The 17,777-nt window shown below is 42.3% G+C and overlaps 1 pseudogene; it reads left to right on the top strand.

Annotated features, from left to right (window-relative positions):
• LOC144533124 (uncharacterized) overlaps window positions 1–16,687 on the top strand; it is a 33,076-nt pseudogene extending 16,389 nt beyond the window's left edge.
• Window positions 16,688–17,777: the final 1,090 nt, after the last annotated feature.

Raw genomic sequence — 17,777 nt, 5'->3', positions numbered from 1 at the left:
TAATACACAGTTTCAGACAAATATAAAACGTTTTACTTTAAAACAAACTAGTCCTTGTGTGTGTTGAGTGTTGCGAGCTCATCTCTCTCTGACTCGCTCATCTTTCAATCTTTCCCACACTGGGTGTTACAAAAATACACATCTACGCCCTTTCCGTGGAAGTGTAATCACCTTAAAGTTGGTTATTTTTTTGTGTTGATTGTTAACTAAAAAAAAAAAAAAATGCAGAAAAGACAGATGAAAGTGAAGGGAGGGAGGGAGGGAGGGAGGGCGTGTAGGATGTAGACGCATGGGTGGTGGGGGATGGGGGGGGGGAGTCAAGATAGACTGTGAACTAAGAGACTTTGAAAAAAAAAGTGCTGTATGTTTACAAAGAGCTTGTCTTTTCAATTTAAAAAGCGATAAGTCTTTGTTTTTCATTCTGTTAATGCCTTTTTCTGTATTGTTTTTATAAGATTACATTTGGTCCACTAAAAATGTACTTTGGCTACCAAATGTAGAGGCTTTGCGCGCCCGTGGAGCCAGTGTTATGTAAAAATGATTAGCCCCTATCTCTGGGTCGACATTCAAACCATGTTTGAGACATGACAAAGCTGTGTTGCGGTCATGATGATGCAGTCAAAACTTTTTTTTTTGTTTTTGTTTTTTTGCTGGGAACTGGAACTGTGGTCCCATCCATGTGCACTGATTTGGCTTCAGGAAATAACAGGCCATGCTGTCTAACCTTGATAGCACTGTTCAAGGCGAGCATTCACATCAGCCCTTCTAATGTAGCTCTCTGACGATATACTGTGCAGTGCAATTCAAGATGTATGTTCACAATACGAACATTTAAAGTCTGAAACAACTTTTTGCGGGATGCCAGTCAGCCTCCTCGTATTGCACCGCTATCTCTTTTCATACAGGAAATCTTGTTACAAAGTCAGCTTTGAGTACACTGAATACAAACACACAAAAGCATGTCACCTTCCTAGTGCCTACCATATAAGGAATCCTGCCATCATTAAAGAAAAATGTTGATGTCAACATTACCTTTTCATACATTTCCAACAATGATGTGCCAGATAAGACTGGAAGTTGTTTATGTATATGTGATTCTTTTTTTTTTTATTAGTTTCTTCATCTTAAGTATTACAATCTGTAACTTCTACAATCCAGCAGAATGTGATCTCGTCCTCATAGGACCATGTAATAAAAAGTGTACTTTTTGTTTGTAGTTATTAAACTATGTTTTTTATCTGTGTGCATATTTGGAATTAGCTGAGGATTGCATAAATGCCGGGTGGCTGCACGGTGTTTAACAGACTGGGGATAGATTAAGCGGCTACTCTGGAGGCCAAACATTCTGTTCAGGGGTGAGAAGAGTCCTTTAAAATGTGGATGTATCTGTGTAAGCATTTCTCGACATAGATGTCTGGAATGGAGTGGCGAGAAACGCCGGTGATCTTCTCAGCTGTCGTCTCTATTTGTTGTCTTATGGTCTAATGTACTGTGTACAGCGGGTGAGAACGCTTTTAACAATGCCCCAATAGAAAGTGGTGAGGATGGGAGGGTGGGAGGCTTGCATGCATCAGTCTCCTCGGGAAATGCATTCTCTGCTGAGCCCTCTTGGTCAGATTGGTGGTATTCAAGGATCAAGAGAGATGCATTGGTGATGTACACACCCATGACATTGGTACTACTGACCTTCTCCACTGGAACAGCTGATCAGGAGGGAGTGGGGAGTGGTCAGACTGAACTACTGAGGTTCACAGTTAGTGTCTTCAGTCTTATCTGTTTTTATCTAAATTTGAATGACAGGATGTGAGTTGGATTTGGCCCACAGGCTGTAAAAATAAGCTTACGGGTCTGAAAAGTGAATCCAATGCCAGTGCCTTAAACCTGCATTCTATCTAATTCCCATCAGCGGCCCGAAGTAATCTCGGAAGTGGAATGTCGTGTAAATAGACTAGCTCACAACTACCCACTCAAAGCCCTTCGTGATAACGTGAGTCATTTTAGCAGTTTGAGAAGAGAAAAACATATGATCAGAGTGGTCAACGTAGGTGTTCTCTCCTCTGGTCGGACAGTCAACATGTTTTTGAAATTAGGTATAGACTGTGCTACCTATTAGGTGTGTGTGGTTGAAACCCCCAGCAATAACATAATAGAACTGTCAGGGTGGGCTGTCTTGAGCTCACTGATGGCACTGTGGAGCTCCCCTAGCACTGGGAGGGATATACACAGCCACCGCTACAGCCGCAGGAATCCCCTTGGCAGGAATGGCCGACATCTCACAAGTAAAAACTCTACTGCTGCGAACGATGCAACTACCAAAGCTTTAGTACACCAGGTTCTATTGATGTAGACACACAGTCCTCCTCCACGGGTCTTACGTAACATTTCTGTCCCCACAGAAGGATGTAAGATTGTCCAGCTGGATAGATGCGTACGGAATGTTGTCATGAATCCATGTGTCTGTAAGAATAACAACACAGCAGTCTCTCATATCTCTGTGTTTACTTGCAAACAGGTCGTCCAGTTTGTTTTCCAGAGATTGGACATTGGACAGTAGACTCAAGGGGCTAGTCAGCCTGTTGAAGCCTTCAGCTTTCAGCCCTCGTACTGCGCACCACTTTCTGTGCTTCCTTCCTTGGGGCGGCTGCAGCAGGTAATGGTAAGGTGGGAGGAGGAGGAAGGCGCATCTACTTCAGTTTGGCTGTGAATAACAGTCTCTGCTGTTGATCTTCTTCTCTACATCTCAGTACCTGCTGTTTCAGTGGGGCGCAGCAGCATGGAGCCAGAGCTCATTGGTGATTGCACTGTTATCCAAGCCAAAGTGAAAGGATTCACCTTACTGTTATTGCTGTCGTGCCAGAGGCCACTCTGAAAGCTGCTGGGAAGGAGATAACAAAGATCTCAGGCGGGGGCAGATGGCTCTCTCCATCAACAAACAATCTCTGATCTCTGTTTGAGCAGATGTGTCAAGTCAAATAAATGGAAGGGAGAGTCCATTAAATCCAGATCTTCTCTGTGAGTGAGAGAGCAGCGAACAGATGCCAAACTGCAAAATATGAAACATGTTTTTTGTAATGCGTGATTGGTTTTAACAACAGAAGTACGTAACTCAAGTGCTATACCAAAGTACATTTTTGTAGTAGCTTGGTGTTCCCTTTTTCCCAACTGGATAAATCAGTTTTATTTATATAGTATACTTTTTTTTCATAATACATTGTACCTGCCAAAGTGATTGCTAAGATCTGGGAACACAGTGAAGTCTGACAGGTCTAGAAACATGGTCATTAACCGTTTATCCAGATTATTTAAACTGAAAGTGAGCACACCTGAAATGTTGCTAATAATCCGTCATGGCAGAGAAAAACTGTTTGTGCACACCTATAATAAGTACAGTGGGTCAAAGTGGAAGCATCGAAGTGGATCTGTGAACTGTGATGGATGTTTTGCGTCTTTGTTTTCTCCTGCAAATAAGTTTGTCTAACCAAGAAGTTTATGTCCAAACCTGCTTGTGTTTCTTGAGCTGTCAGACCTTTTTTTTGTGATTTCCAGATCTTGGCATTTTATGACAATATGATCCAAGTCGTAATAATAAAAGAATGATCCATTAAGAATCAAGGTAACTGTGTTCTGTGGGAGTAGATGTATCATTTCCCACTTCAGCAACACGTGTGTTCATAAGACCTAAGTATGGAACATGGCTCATATGATACCGGGTGGTTGTATAAGGAGGACAGATGGTCTTTGTCTAAAGAAACGTTTTTTTTTGGACTTTGACATGAAAAGTAACATTAGTATCAATAGGGCTGGTTACCAAATTTGATACTTTTTAGGCACTGACTGAATTGCCTCCTTAGTATCGAAAAATGCCTCATCATTCATTACCTAAGGAGTGAGTCTCATCGGCGTCAGTGAGCCAATAAGCATGCAGCATGCTTCTACCGAGATCTAATAATGCTGCTCATTGGCTGTCCTACATTACACAGGCAGGAACAACACAACGTTACGCACAGACGTAGTAGGAGCTGAAAAAATATGAATACAAATATTTGTGCCCTAATGTGTAATGTTGTAATTTCACTTTTTGGGAAATGGATTTTACAAAACTGATCTCTAAAAAAGTATGTCACATTAGTGGTATCAGGCCGGTATGGCCATTTTTTTTTGTTGCAGCCTTTGACTCTTTCCCTGCTATTGTATTAAGTTGCTGTGAGCTGGCAGAACATAATGTAATCTCAGAGATTATTCCTTCAGAGCGCTGTGCAATGCGAGAACATCTCAGAGTTGAACCGGGCAGACACAGGTCTGGGTCACTGGTTTGGGGTCACTGGTTTGGGGTCACTGGTTTGGGGTCCTTCTCTAAGTAACTTTGGGGTACAGTTTGGTTTTGATGAATTCTACAAGCAGCAATACCGCAGGCCAAGCAATCGGCCCTTCCAAACAGGCACATTTTCAACGGGCACTGTACTAGTACTCTATAATTAACAAAAAGACCCAACTATTACCCACAAGCAAGCATTTTGTGCGACAGTGGCGAGGAAAAACTTCCTTTTAGGCAGAAACCTGGGACAGACCCAGACTCTTTGTGAGCGGCATCTGTCACAGGGCGTAGCAGGGCGATGCGGGGCATAGCAGGGCGTAGCGGGGTCTAAAGTGAAAATTCTGTCACATAAATATGTTGTTGCGTATCATTGCACATTTTTAAGTGAGATTTCTTAGTGGGTATACTGCGTATACCTGCATATCACGTAGACTACACCACTGCTGCAATGCAAGTCAATACAATAGCCTTGCAATGAATACTAATGCATAATGGGATAGTTTCTGCTGGCATGAATGAGCGAGTGAAAACAGATCAGAGTAAGTCTGATCTCTTGCCTCCAAAATTCCAGGGAACAAGTCAGTAGGATACATCCAGTGAGGGGACATGAATGTCTGCAAAAAATTCCATTGTAATCAATCCAGTAGTTGTTGAGATATTTCAGTCTGGAACAAAGTGGTAGACAAACCAACAGATGGACAGACAGACATTGCCATCCTTAAGGCCGTGCCGCCAGCTTAAAGAACAATCCTTTTAGGTATGATTGCATATTAATCAAAGGCTAATCTTCCTCTGCAGTGATGAGAAAGCTGAGAGTTGGCCTGTTTGAAGTGGAGATAAAAATCTGAGTTGTGTGTATGACAAACGGAAGCAGATGGCCGTGCTGTGAGCTTGCAGTGAACTGTGGTGTGCAAACATCCCTAATCAAGTTTAGAAAATGTTTCTAGATCTTACAGGAGGAGCCATGTGGTCACACATGTATGCACACAAACGCATGCGAACGCTAGCCACGTCTCTCGAGACTGTCTACTTTTAGTTTGGTGTCGTGATACTTACTCACACCAATAGACACAATCCCAGAAAGTGTATGTGTGAGTGTATGTGGTCTGTGAATCCTGTTTAATTATCTGCAGCATGAAGGGAACAGTGACTGCAGAACAGTGTCTTTTTTATATCCAGTGGAGGTACTTTTGGATTGAGGTTGTAGTTAATCCAAATCCAAATATAAAGATTTAACAATTCCATTACACCTACAGAGTTTCTGTATTTCATTGTCTGTCCAAGTGGATTCATCATCAGTCACTCAGTCTACTCAGCCTTCAGGATAAAAGATGAAGGGAACAGAGCAAAAATCAGAGAGGCCGACAAAGGGAAGGAACTTATGACCACGATTATATATCAGATATCCTGAGATAAATGTCATGATCAAGAAAATACAATGTAAAAATAAAGTTATCTCAATTAAATTAAATAATAATTGTTAGTACTTGTGCCCATCATTTGTATTAGTTATCATAACACATAAGACAACTACGACACAACTACCAAACAGGACCCAGCAGCTCTGCTTGGCTATCCCCTGCTGTAAGGGAAGAGCGTGGCTAAAGCGGACCTAGCTGGGCCCATGTAAAACCTTATTATAATCTTGGTAAATATCTCAGTTGAGGAGTGGCTAATGCGGGGTCAGCCCTATGTTCCCACAGCCCTATGTTCCCACAGCCCTATGTTCCTACAGCCCAATGTTCCTACAGCCCAATGGTTCCACAGCCCTATGTTCCCACAGCCCTATGTTCCCACAGCCCAATGGTCCCACAGCCCAATGTTCCCACAGCCCTATGTTCCCACAGCCCAATGGTCCCACAGCCCAATGTTCCCACAGCCCTATGTTCCCACAGCCCAATGGTCCCACAGCACTATGTTCCCACAGCCCAATGGTCCCACAGCCCTATGTTCCCACAGCCCAATGGTCCCACAGCCCTATGATCCCACTGCCCTATGTTCCCACAGCCCAATGGTCCCACAGCCCAATGTTCCCACAGCCCTATGTTCCCACAGCCCAATGGTCCCACAGCCCTATATTCCCACAGCCCTATCTTCCCACAGCCCTATGTTCCCACAGCCCAATGGTCCCACAGCCCTATGTTCCCACAGCCCAATGGTCCCACAGCCCTATGTTCCCACAGCCCAATGGTCCCACAGCCCTATGTTCCCACAGCCCAATGGTCCCACAGCCCTATGTTCCCACAGCCCTATGTTCCCACAGCCCAATGGTCCCACAGCACTATGTTCCCACAGCCCAATGGTCCCACAGCCCTATGTTCCCACAGCCCAATGGTCCCACAGCCCTATGATCCCACTGCCCTATGTTCCCACAGCCCAATGGTCCCACAGCCCAATGTTCCCACAGCCCTATGTTCCCACAGCCCAATGGTCCCACAGCCCTATATTCCCACAGCCCTATCTTCCCACAGCCCTATGTTCCCACAGCCCAATGGTCCCACAGCCCTATGTTCCCACAGCCCAATGGTCCCACAGCCCTATGTTCCCACAGCCCTATGTTCCCACAGCCCTATGTTCCCACAGCCCTATGTTCCCACAGCCCAATGGTCCCACAGCCCTATATTCCCACAGCCCAATGGTCCCACAGCCCTATATTCCCACAGCCCTATCTTCCCACAGCCCTATGTTCCCACAGCCTAATGGTCCCACAGCCCTATGTTCCCACAGCCCAATGGTCCCACAGCCCTATGTTCCCACAGCCCAATGGTCCCACAGCCCTATGTTCCCACAGCCCTATGTTCCCACAGCCCAATGTTCCCACAGCCCTATGGTCACACAGCCCAACGGTCCCACAGCCCTATGCTCCTACAGCCCAATGGTCCCACGGCCCTATATTCGCACATTTCTAAGAATTTATTTTTTTTTACTGAAAATTAGGCCCTATGTTCCCACATTTCTAAGATCTTTCTTAAAATTAGGCCCTATGTTAGGGTTAGGGTTAGATTTACATTCCATCTGTAGTCCATTGCTACTGGATAAACGGCTGGGTGTAATTGGCTACCAGATTGGGAGAAAGGGGGATAAAATCTGATACACATTTATGAAAAAGGAAAATGTCAAGTTTCCCATTTGGGATAATAAAGTGACTGAACTGAACTGATGAGGGAACATAGGGCCTAATTTTCAGTGAAAAAAAACAAATTCTTAGAAATGTGAGAACATAGGGCTGTGGGAACATAGGCACACTCCTGCTAATGCTTGTAAGGAGGCCCAAACACAAACGGCAAATACCCACATTAGGCTTCTGCAATACAACTGGTTGATGTGCACACATACATAATATAGTATTAACCCAGAAATATAATAGCAAATTCCTTGATCTATGTTTTAAATGTGGACAATCCAAAGGAACATTTTTACATTGTGTGTGGGAATATAACAATATGAAAAAGTTCTGGGAAGAGGTCAAATTAATGATAGAAGAGATTTTTTGTGTACAACTGACAATGGAACCCAAATTATTCTTCCTATTTATCCCAAAGAACACAAGTTAAATAAGAAAGAGCAGTTTCGTGTAAATCTGTCTGTTACAAGCAAAACAGATTATAGCACTATTATGGAACAATGTACACAGACCAAGTATTGGTAAATGTTTAAAGTAACTGTCAGTATGTGTATTCTTAGAAAAAATTAAGTATTCTTTAAAAAGGAAAACCAGAGTTTTAAAAAAAACATTAAAATGTGGAAAGTGTGCTGGATCGGGGGGGGGGTGTGAATCAGGATGATTGATGGGCTCCTATATTGGGGGTAGGATTAATGCCAAGCGCACCTCGCCTTTGACTTGTGACTAAGGAGGACTGAAGTAGGACACTAGTTATCAGAGGAACAGTTGTTAGTTAATTATAGATTTATCTCAAAAATGAGATATAGTGAAGCAGACTTACTAAACCTAAAATGAGTATTATCAATTTGCGTTTGATGCTGTCTACAGCATGCAGAGATACATTCAAACTGGAAAGTGTCAGCAGACCTGGTGAAAGACTGTCACCAGGTTTCTTTGAAACAGATGTGACTAATGTGTCTGTGCCTATGTGTTTGAAGCAAAAACGTGTGCGAGGGCGTCACTCTAAAACAGAGTCCAGTGTTAGCATAGTGTCATGTCCATCCTGGTATTATTGTCAGTGTTGAGCGAGGGGATGGAGGGGAGCTTGGGAACCGCTGACTAGCTTTGTTCTCTGCCATTGTTTGTCTTCAGGATGTCCTTCAGGAATGTTACACAGGAGGTCAAAGGAGCAGCTCCGTATTACCGTCTGGAGGCGAGCCAGCGGGGTCCAACTCCTCTGATGTCCCTGGAAGTTACAACAAAACAGGCAACTTTTGTGATGCTGGGATACAAACTGTTTATGTACTGTGTGTGTGTGTGTTGTTGGTTGCCTATTGCTTTATTTATTGACAGTATGTATTTTAGGTAAGGGTTAGATGAATTTGATTGAATTTCTAAAATATATTATTTTACATAGATAGATTTGACTTTTTTGTCAGCTTTACAATATTGTACCTTTCGTCCAGAAAGAGGCAAGCACTCTGCCAAGAAGCTGATTTTGGCTGCTTGAATCCGTGAGTCTTTCCATCGCTATCCAAAGCTTATAACCATAATGAAGGGTTGGAATCTAGATCCACTGGCACATCAATAGCGTTACCTTTAGGATTCACACCATGGTAAAGACTACACTAATCAATGTAGAACTAATGTTGAATCATACCCTGAGATACCTGAACTCCTTTCACTTGGGGCAGCAACTCATTCCCAACCTTGATTGACCGTTTTTACGGCCTCAGACTCAAAGGTGTTGACTCTCACACTCAGCCCAATCTCTGATGAGTAGGGTGACTAGCTAGCTACTGGAATCCCTACCCCCCTTACCCCCCACCTCTGATGAGTGGGGAAAATAACTAGCTACTGTAAACTCTACATGGTTTTAAATATGCTACGGTACCCCCACTGGGAATTGTAGTAAAACTAGTATATATGTAGCAATGCTACCTGCAACACTGATTCCATGACCATGATACAGCTGTTGAATTGTGTTTACTGTGGCCATTTCCCAAAGCCTGATGCTGCAACCGATGTTATCCTTCAATGGGCGCCTTCAGTGGTTATCAGCCAAAGATATGGGTTAGAAGCAGGTTCAGAAGGCCGTTATCATCTATTCACATGGCAACGGTCTCCCTTGGCGTCACTTTTTAGTGCTCTGGGAGTTCTGTTGTCAATTAAAAGAAAACAAACGTTACTTTGTTAGTTTTAGGAAAAGATCTTGGTTTGGGTTTAAATATGTGCTGGCACACACACGCACACGGTGGTGTGACGTTCATCTGCATGTAGCCTACCCTGCCCGTGCTGCTATGCCCATGTATCAAAACAGTTGAAACGGGTGGCAGCAACAACATCCGCCCTGTACTGAGGAAGGTAATCATCTGATTGATGGGCAATAGCAGAGGTAAAAGCCTGTGTCATGGCATTTTGAAAGGGCAATGGCCAATGGGGAAACACCAACACTCATGTAATCACACTCACTCCGACCAGTGGTGGAACTTTATCACTCAGTTACTCAGCGACAGAGTTTAGCATCCATAACGCTGGCCCTCACCCTGCGGGTCCCAGCCAAAAAGTCAAAGTTGACATTTGGTGTCACACGGGACACCAACACAAGTCTACGGGGTGAGTCCTGTTTCTTTGGGTTGATGGGCTATTAACGCGTCATTAGTCTCCATCTCTATAGCATTGCGTTTCAATCTCTATAGCAACAAAGGACACACACATATGCAGCCCCCACAGCCTGGTCTCACAGAATTCCGTGAAATGATCACGAACTGTTAAAACCGCATTACGTGGTGGTGGCACGGAATGTGTGAAATTTCCATGTGGCCACCATGGAAAACGGTGCCAATGTAAAGTCAATGAGAAGATGACGTAGCATTAAGAGCGACTATGGTAGCGAGTAGTATGAAAGCCCGAAAATCTGCATAGGGAGGTTGGTTGGGGTGGTGGATGGGTCAAACAGACCAGGGATCGTGTCCTGCGTGTCACGTTTCCTAAACCCATCCGTCGCTTTCTTCTTTTACTAAACCCGACCGCCCCGTTCTTCTTTTCCTAAACCCAACTGTCCCGTTGTTGTCCCGCATGTCATGGAAACATAAGCCCACCCACGACCTTTTCCTTAACTCAAGGGGCCGTGTTCATTTCACGGAATTCTGCGAGATCAGGTTGGCCCCCACAAACCAAACACAGCCAGGTAGCCTATCTAACAGCTGGAACCAACACAACACTGATATACTCCTAGCAGTAGAAATTGTGCTATTTTGCTACTGTATCTGTTTTTAGAAAATATATTTTTTACGCTGCTACCCGATGCAGTAATAGTCTGGTGACAGTCATTTGTGCTGTGTACAGTTCAGTACACACAAAAGCTGTGTTCGAAACCATTCCCTCATTCAATCACTCACTATTCTATAAACTACATATACTACACCCTGCTATGCTCTGCAGTGCCCTGCTATGTCCTGCTACGCCCTGCTATGCTCTGCTGTGCCCTGCTATGCTCTGTAACCCCCTGCAGTGCCCTGCTATGCCATGAACTAATACAACTACTATCTCTGGTCATTGTTCCATTATGTTTATTGTGAATATTATTGCCATGTTCATCACACCGCCAACCGGCACCGTCAGACACCGCCTACCAAGAGCCTGGGTCTGTCCAAGGTTTCGCCCTAAATGGAAGTTTTTCTCACCACCGAGGTTTCTTCCTAAAAGGGAGTTTTTCGTTGCCACTGTCGCACTAAATGCTTGCTCTTGGGGTAATTACTGGAATTGTTGGGTCTATCTGTAAAGTGTCTTGAGATAACTCTTGAGATAACGTTATGATTTGATACTATAAATAAAATTGAATTGAATTGAATTGAATATTCCCTATGTAGTGTTTATAGTGAACTATATAGTGAACGACCAAACGAGATTTCGGACACATCATTGCGTCAGTAGTTGCGCCGGTTATTTGTGTGACGGAGGCGGGCGCGACAAACATTCGCTGCATGAGTCATCCTTAAACTCAAAACTCATGGCATTAAGTTTAATTATGGCTCTTGGATAACAACAGTTTTTCAGCCTATTTGTTCGTGTTTTAAATGTCCTAAAACGTCTGCCCAAGGGCAGCAGTTCAAACATGGAGTGTCCGGGGTGAGATGGATCTTTGAGTATGCTCTCGGCTTTTTTAAGGCAGCGAGAGCTATAAAGATCATCCAAGGTGGAAAGAGGGCAGTCAATGATCTTCTGGGCGGTGGTGATGACCCTCTAGAAAAAAAAAAGAAAAGAACTGAAGCATGAAAACATACACAAGATTGGTACTGAGAAAAACCAAACAGAGAGCAATACTGCAAAACAGGAAACGGTGAACAAATGACAGGGAAACAAACAAAAAAGGGAATCAATTAACAAAATAAAACAGGATAAACCACAAGTGAAAACCACAACCATGACAAACACGAGCAGTAAGACGATCAAACAGGTTGGAGTAAACCTCCAGGTCAGACAAACTTATTTGGAGGAGAAAACAAATGTCAACCGTAAAAATATCATGCATATACATATATCATCCAACTGTACATTCGTTGATATTCCTCCAATTTACCTCCAAATTGCAATCCCTACTGTCTACATTTTAATATATTCACTGATTTTGTGTACATATTGTAAGTTAGAGCTGCAATACTTAGTCCTGCACTTTCCTGTTTATATATATATATATATATATATATATATCGCTATATTCTTGCACTCTGGTTAGATGCTAACTGCATTTCATTAGCTCTGTACTTGTACTCTGCTTAATGACAATAAAAATGTAATCTGAATCTGATGCATGGCCAGTTTTTACTCTGCAGTCTTTATAGCCCTTTAACTGTCAAGGTGCTGTCGGGCAGCTAATGGAAATATTGTTCCCGACACATGCATTTAATATGACAGTGTGCTAGATCTGATTTACTCTAAAGACAAACAACAATCCATGGACAAGGTTCAAGGTTAGTCAAATCTGTCACCAATAGACCCTGCAAAGAGTTTTACTACAACAGAGATTGTTGGATTTTTATGGATTTCCTGAGTGAATTGGTCTCCCAGACAATAGGCTCCCCCATAGAGTTTAGAGTTCAAATTACAACCAGTGATGGTTGGAAACATCTGTCCTTAGTGTGGTTTCCTCTGCTCTATGTTCCCTGCTAATGAAGCATGTCTACACTGTTATTTGTACACTGATGGAGCAAGGAGGGCACAATTTGATCCTTTGGAAGTGTGTGTGTGTGTGTGTGTGTGTGTGTGTGTGTGTGTGTGTGTGTGTGTGTGTGTGTGTGTGTGTGTGTGCAAAGGGAGTTTGGAAGGCAATTACATGAAGAAGCAACCCGTGACGGCATTTACTGTTCTCATAAGCAAGGCATAGAGGAGTACTGAGTGTTACCGGGCAGCCTGAAGAATGTCAACACACACACATGTAGGCATGCTAAATTTTGTGAACATGCACTTCCATCACTTTTCGTGTATGCAGTTGTGTGTCCGGGCTAGACGGTCTTCTTTCTCGTCTATCTTTATTTTTCAGCCTGCAGTGAGACGGTGTGATCAGCTCTCTGCTATATCATCATCCAGCCTGAGAGCAGTAATTATCTCAGTACAAACATCAAAACCCTCATTTAGTGTCTGGCTGGCTGCTGAGATTACACTGTAAATAATGATATTTCTCATTTGATATCCTCGCTCGCTCACGTTGTGGCCAAATCTCAATTCTTCAGTTCTAAGTGGCACTTAAATCATTGAGATAATTACTATCATCTTATGCAGGCTGTAAGCTGAGTTTCAGAGCTGGGACTACAATAGCAGACACTAGAACAAAGCTGACGTTCTGTTTTTCACGTCACCGCTGAAACAGATTTAAAACAGTTTGGAAAGAACCACATACTGACATTTTTGTCAAGATTTCATCATTTTATTTACAGTAATATAGCAAAATAAGTAACAGTGTTATTTAATAATTTAAAGTAAAGAGAGACTGACATCCTAACTATGCACAATATCTCGTTTACTATACCGACTATACCGTGACTGCATCATAATTAGGTTTGGGTATTGTTTGGGTGTTTTTTCTGATACTGGTACTAAAATGATTTAAAAATGGTGCCGGTGCCTAAACAGTTCCTGAACCAAAAAAGATGAAGAGCACAAAACGAGAGTCGCTGACATTAAAGAATGGCTTGTCTATTGTAAGGCCATATGGTCAAATTATGGTTAAATTATATATAATATATTTAAAATGTAATAATAAGTCTGATAATAACATGTAATAACAATAACTTATTTCACCAGTCATTTGCTGTAAAACGACAAAAAGAAGAATCACTAGATGGCAGAAGGGTACTTTACAAAAACATTGAATGCACCATAAGGTGCAATTGAGCGCACCATTAAGTCCAGTTGGTGTTGTTTCTCCGACAACTCCGACTCAGGCTGTGGCTATGGTGCAGCTAGTCTACTCTGTGTCTTTAGCTGCAGACTGTTGGAATCCTTTCCAATGAAATACAGACACATCAGCATCAGCATTTTAAACATGTTTAAGCCAGCTATTAACTAACGGTAGGGTAACGTTACCTGCTGCCGAATGTAGCGTTAGCTAGTCTAAAGCAATATTGGTAAACGATTTGATATCAGATAATCAAATTGATCTATTCTGTCTTACCGAAACATGGCTGGGCCATGAAGAATATGTTAGTCTAAATGAAGCCACTCCTCCCAGTCATAATAATACTCAAATTCCTAGAGGCTCAGGCCAAGGAGGGGGAGTTGCAGCCATATTTGACTCAAGCCTGTTAATTAATCGTAAATCTAAACTAAATTATAACTCGTTTGAAAGCCTTGTTCTTAATCTTCAACATCCAACATGGATGTTGACAGCAATAGCCTTAGTACTGCTTTCAACTCACTACTAGATTTAATTGGTTTCAGTCAGAGTGTGCATAAGGCCACGCACTGTTTGAACCACATCCTCGACCTTGTGCTGGCATATGACATCGAAATTGATTTAAGAGTTTGATTTAATAGTATTTCCGCAGAATCCTTTATTATCAGACCATTTTTTACTTTTTTTCTTACTACCCGGCTATACGAAATTAAATAAAAGCTTTTACGCTAGATGCCTATCTGACAGTGCTATAGCTAAATTTAAGGAAGATATTCCAACAGCATTTAACTCAATGTCGTGCTTTAATATAACAGAGGACCTTTATGTTAACTTTAGTCCCTCCCAAATTGATAATTTTGTAGACGGTGCTATGGCCTCGCTACGGACTACTTTAGACTCTGTTGCTCCTCTCAAAAAGAAGATGACGAAGCAAAGGAAACTAGCACCTTGGTATAACTCCCAAACTCGCAAATTAAAACAAATCTCACGAAAACTTGAAAGTAAATGGCGTTCCACCAAACTGGAAGAATCTCGTTTAGATTGGCAAGACAGTCTGAAAAATTATAGGAGGGCCCTCAGAAATGCCAGATCAGACTATTACTCATTACTAATAGAAGAAAATAAGAACAACCCAAGGTTTCTTTTCAGCACTGTAGCCAGGCTGACAGATAGTCACAGCTCTATTGAGCCATCTATTCCTCTAGCTCTGAGCTCTCTAACTTCATGAGCTTCTTTAATGATAAAATTATAACAATTAGAGATAAAATTCATCACCTTTTGCCCTCAACTTCTAATGGTTCACCTTTAAACGTAGGAGTGCTAGAAAGACCTGAGATATACTTAGACTGCTTTTATCCTATAGACCTTCAACAATTAATGTTAAAGGTCTCTTCAGCTAAGCCATCTACCTGTCTCTTAGACCCCATCCCAACAAGGCTACTTAAAGAAGCGTTACCCGTGGTTAACACTTCATTACTAGATATGATCAATATGTCTTTATTAACAGGTTATGTACCGCAGTTATTTAAAGTAGCCGTGATAAAACCTATTCTGAAAAAACCCACCCTCGATCCTGAGGTCTTGACCAACTATAGACCTATATTTAACCTTCCCTTTCTCTCCAAGATCCTTGAGAAGGTAATCAGTCTATTTGAGGACTTTCAGTCAGGATTTAGAATGCATCATAGCACAGAGACGGCACTGGTGTAAATTACTAATGACCTTCTAACTGCTGCTAACAAAGGACTTGTCTCTATACTTGTCTTATTAGATCTTAGTGCTGCATTCGACACTATTGACCATACCATCTTGTTACAGAGACTGGAACATTTAGTTGGCATTAAAGGTATCACACTAAGCTGGTTTAAGTCCTATTTCTCTGATCGATCTCAATTTGTTAATAGTAACGATAAATCCTCCAAGTACGCTAAAGTTAGCCATGGCATTCCTCAAGGCTCAGTGCTTGGACCAATTCTATTCTCCTTATATATGCTTCCTCTAGGCAATATTATTAGGAAACACTCAATTAACTTTCACTGCTATGCAGACGACACCCAGTTATACTGGTCAATCAAGCCAGACGAAACCAGTCAGTTAGCTAAACTTCTTTAAAAATATAAAAACCTGGATGACCTACAATTTTCTGATGTTAAACTCAAACAAAACTGAAGTGATTGTGTTGGGCCCCAAACACCTCCGAACTTCATTATCTAAAGATCTAGCTACCCTGGATGGCATTGCCCTGGCCTCCAGCACTACTGTCAGAAATCTAGGAGTTATTTTTGATCAGGATATATCCTTTAACGCTCATCTAAAACAAACCTCAAGAACAGCCTTTTTTCATCTTCGTAACATTGCCAAAATTAGCAACTTCCTGTCACAAAACGATGCTGAAAAACTAGTCACTGCATTCGTTACTTCCAGGCTGGACTACTGTAATTCCTTACTATCAGGTTGCTCAAATAAGTCCCTTAAGACTCTCCAGCTGATCCAGAATGCTGCAGCGCGTGTTTTGACAAGAACTAAGAAAAGAGATCATATTTCTCCTGTATTAGCTTCTCTGCATTGGCTTCCTGTAAAATCCAGGATTGAATTTAAAATCCTTCTCCTGACCTACAAAGCTCTAAATGGTCAAGCACCATCATATCTAGAAGAGCTCTTAGTACCTTATTGCCCCACTAGAGCACTGCGCTCCCAGAATTCAGAGCTACTTGTGGTTCCTAGAGTCTCTAAAAGTAGAATGGGAGCCAGAGCCTTCAGCTATCAGGCTCCTCTCCTGTGGAAAAAGCTCCCGGTCTGGGTTCGGGGGGCAGACACCGTCACCACATTTAAGAATAAACTGAAAACACTCCTCTTTGATAAAGCTTATAGTTAGGGAGTGAGTAGAGTAGAGGGAGGCAAGCCAGTACGGCCCAATCCGGTTGGGGAGAGTTCTAGCCCGACCAGGCTCCGCTCCTTAACCTGTCTCTCTTAGTTATGCTGTTATAGTTCTAGACTGCCGGGGAAGTTCCTTCCTTCCTGTGACACACTGAGCTGCTCTTTCATCTCTCTTTCCATTTGTTTCCATTTGTGTGCATCCTTGTCCCAGAAAAGCTTGTTACTAACCTAGCTCTGGGGAGTTTACTCCCCGGAGTCCTTATGTTTCTTTTTTCGCCCAGAATATTCCCTTGGATTAGGGTGGCACCAAGATCTTGGTTGCAGCTGTCACTGTGGTCCTACGCTCTGCGATGCCCTGCAGTGTCCGGCTGCGTCCTGCTACGGCCACCGAAATGAGGCACCGAAATCCACGTTGTCATTCCGCCAGTAAGATACCGGCTGTTTAGGGTTGCAGTACCCAACCCTAATCACACAATATGTGATTGTAATTGCTTTAGTTAACTTGTGCTTGTTCCAATGCTACAGTGACATCCAGATGATCCAGATTCAAAGATCCAGCTGTTCAAAGGCAAAGCTACTATTTAAAGAGCATGCTGCCCAGAACACATGTACATAAAGAATACTTACAAGCTATAAAGCATGGTACTCCACTCTGACCCATGCAGTTATAAAAAAAAGTCTACTTTGGGTAATAACCCATGATCGTGTAGTATCCCTTAAAAGTAATCTTAATATAATCCCTGGACGTAGTCTATCTCAGGGCTGACAGGACTAAACAGCTTTACCATAACATTAGTATAATTGCATGATTGCAATACTTTTGGTTACTAACTAGATAACTAATAGCAGCTCTAACATTCTCCATGTTTATCCACAGAGTCAAAATGATTTGTGTTTAATCTGAATTGTGAATGAGTCAAAAAAACACAAAGCTAAAGACTAAGAGGCTCTTTCCTCTTCTTTTCTATTCCAATGTCATTTTTGTTCACTCAGGGGAAAAATGAGAAGCCTTTGTAAATATTTGTCCTATGCAGCTGCACCATCAAAGTTATTATTAGTCTTATATAATCCAGCCTGAGCTAAAACAC

Source organism: Sander vitreus, chromosome 18 (genome assembly GCF_031162955.1).
Source record: "Sander vitreus isolate 19-12246 chromosome 18, sanVit1, whole genome shotgun sequence".
Taxonomy (NCBI): Eukaryota; Metazoa; Chordata; class Actinopteri; order Perciformes; family Percidae; genus Sander; species Sander vitreus.
The sequence above is the reverse complement of the archived record's forward strand: the minus strand, read 5'-3'. Positions and strand labels throughout refer to the sequence as shown.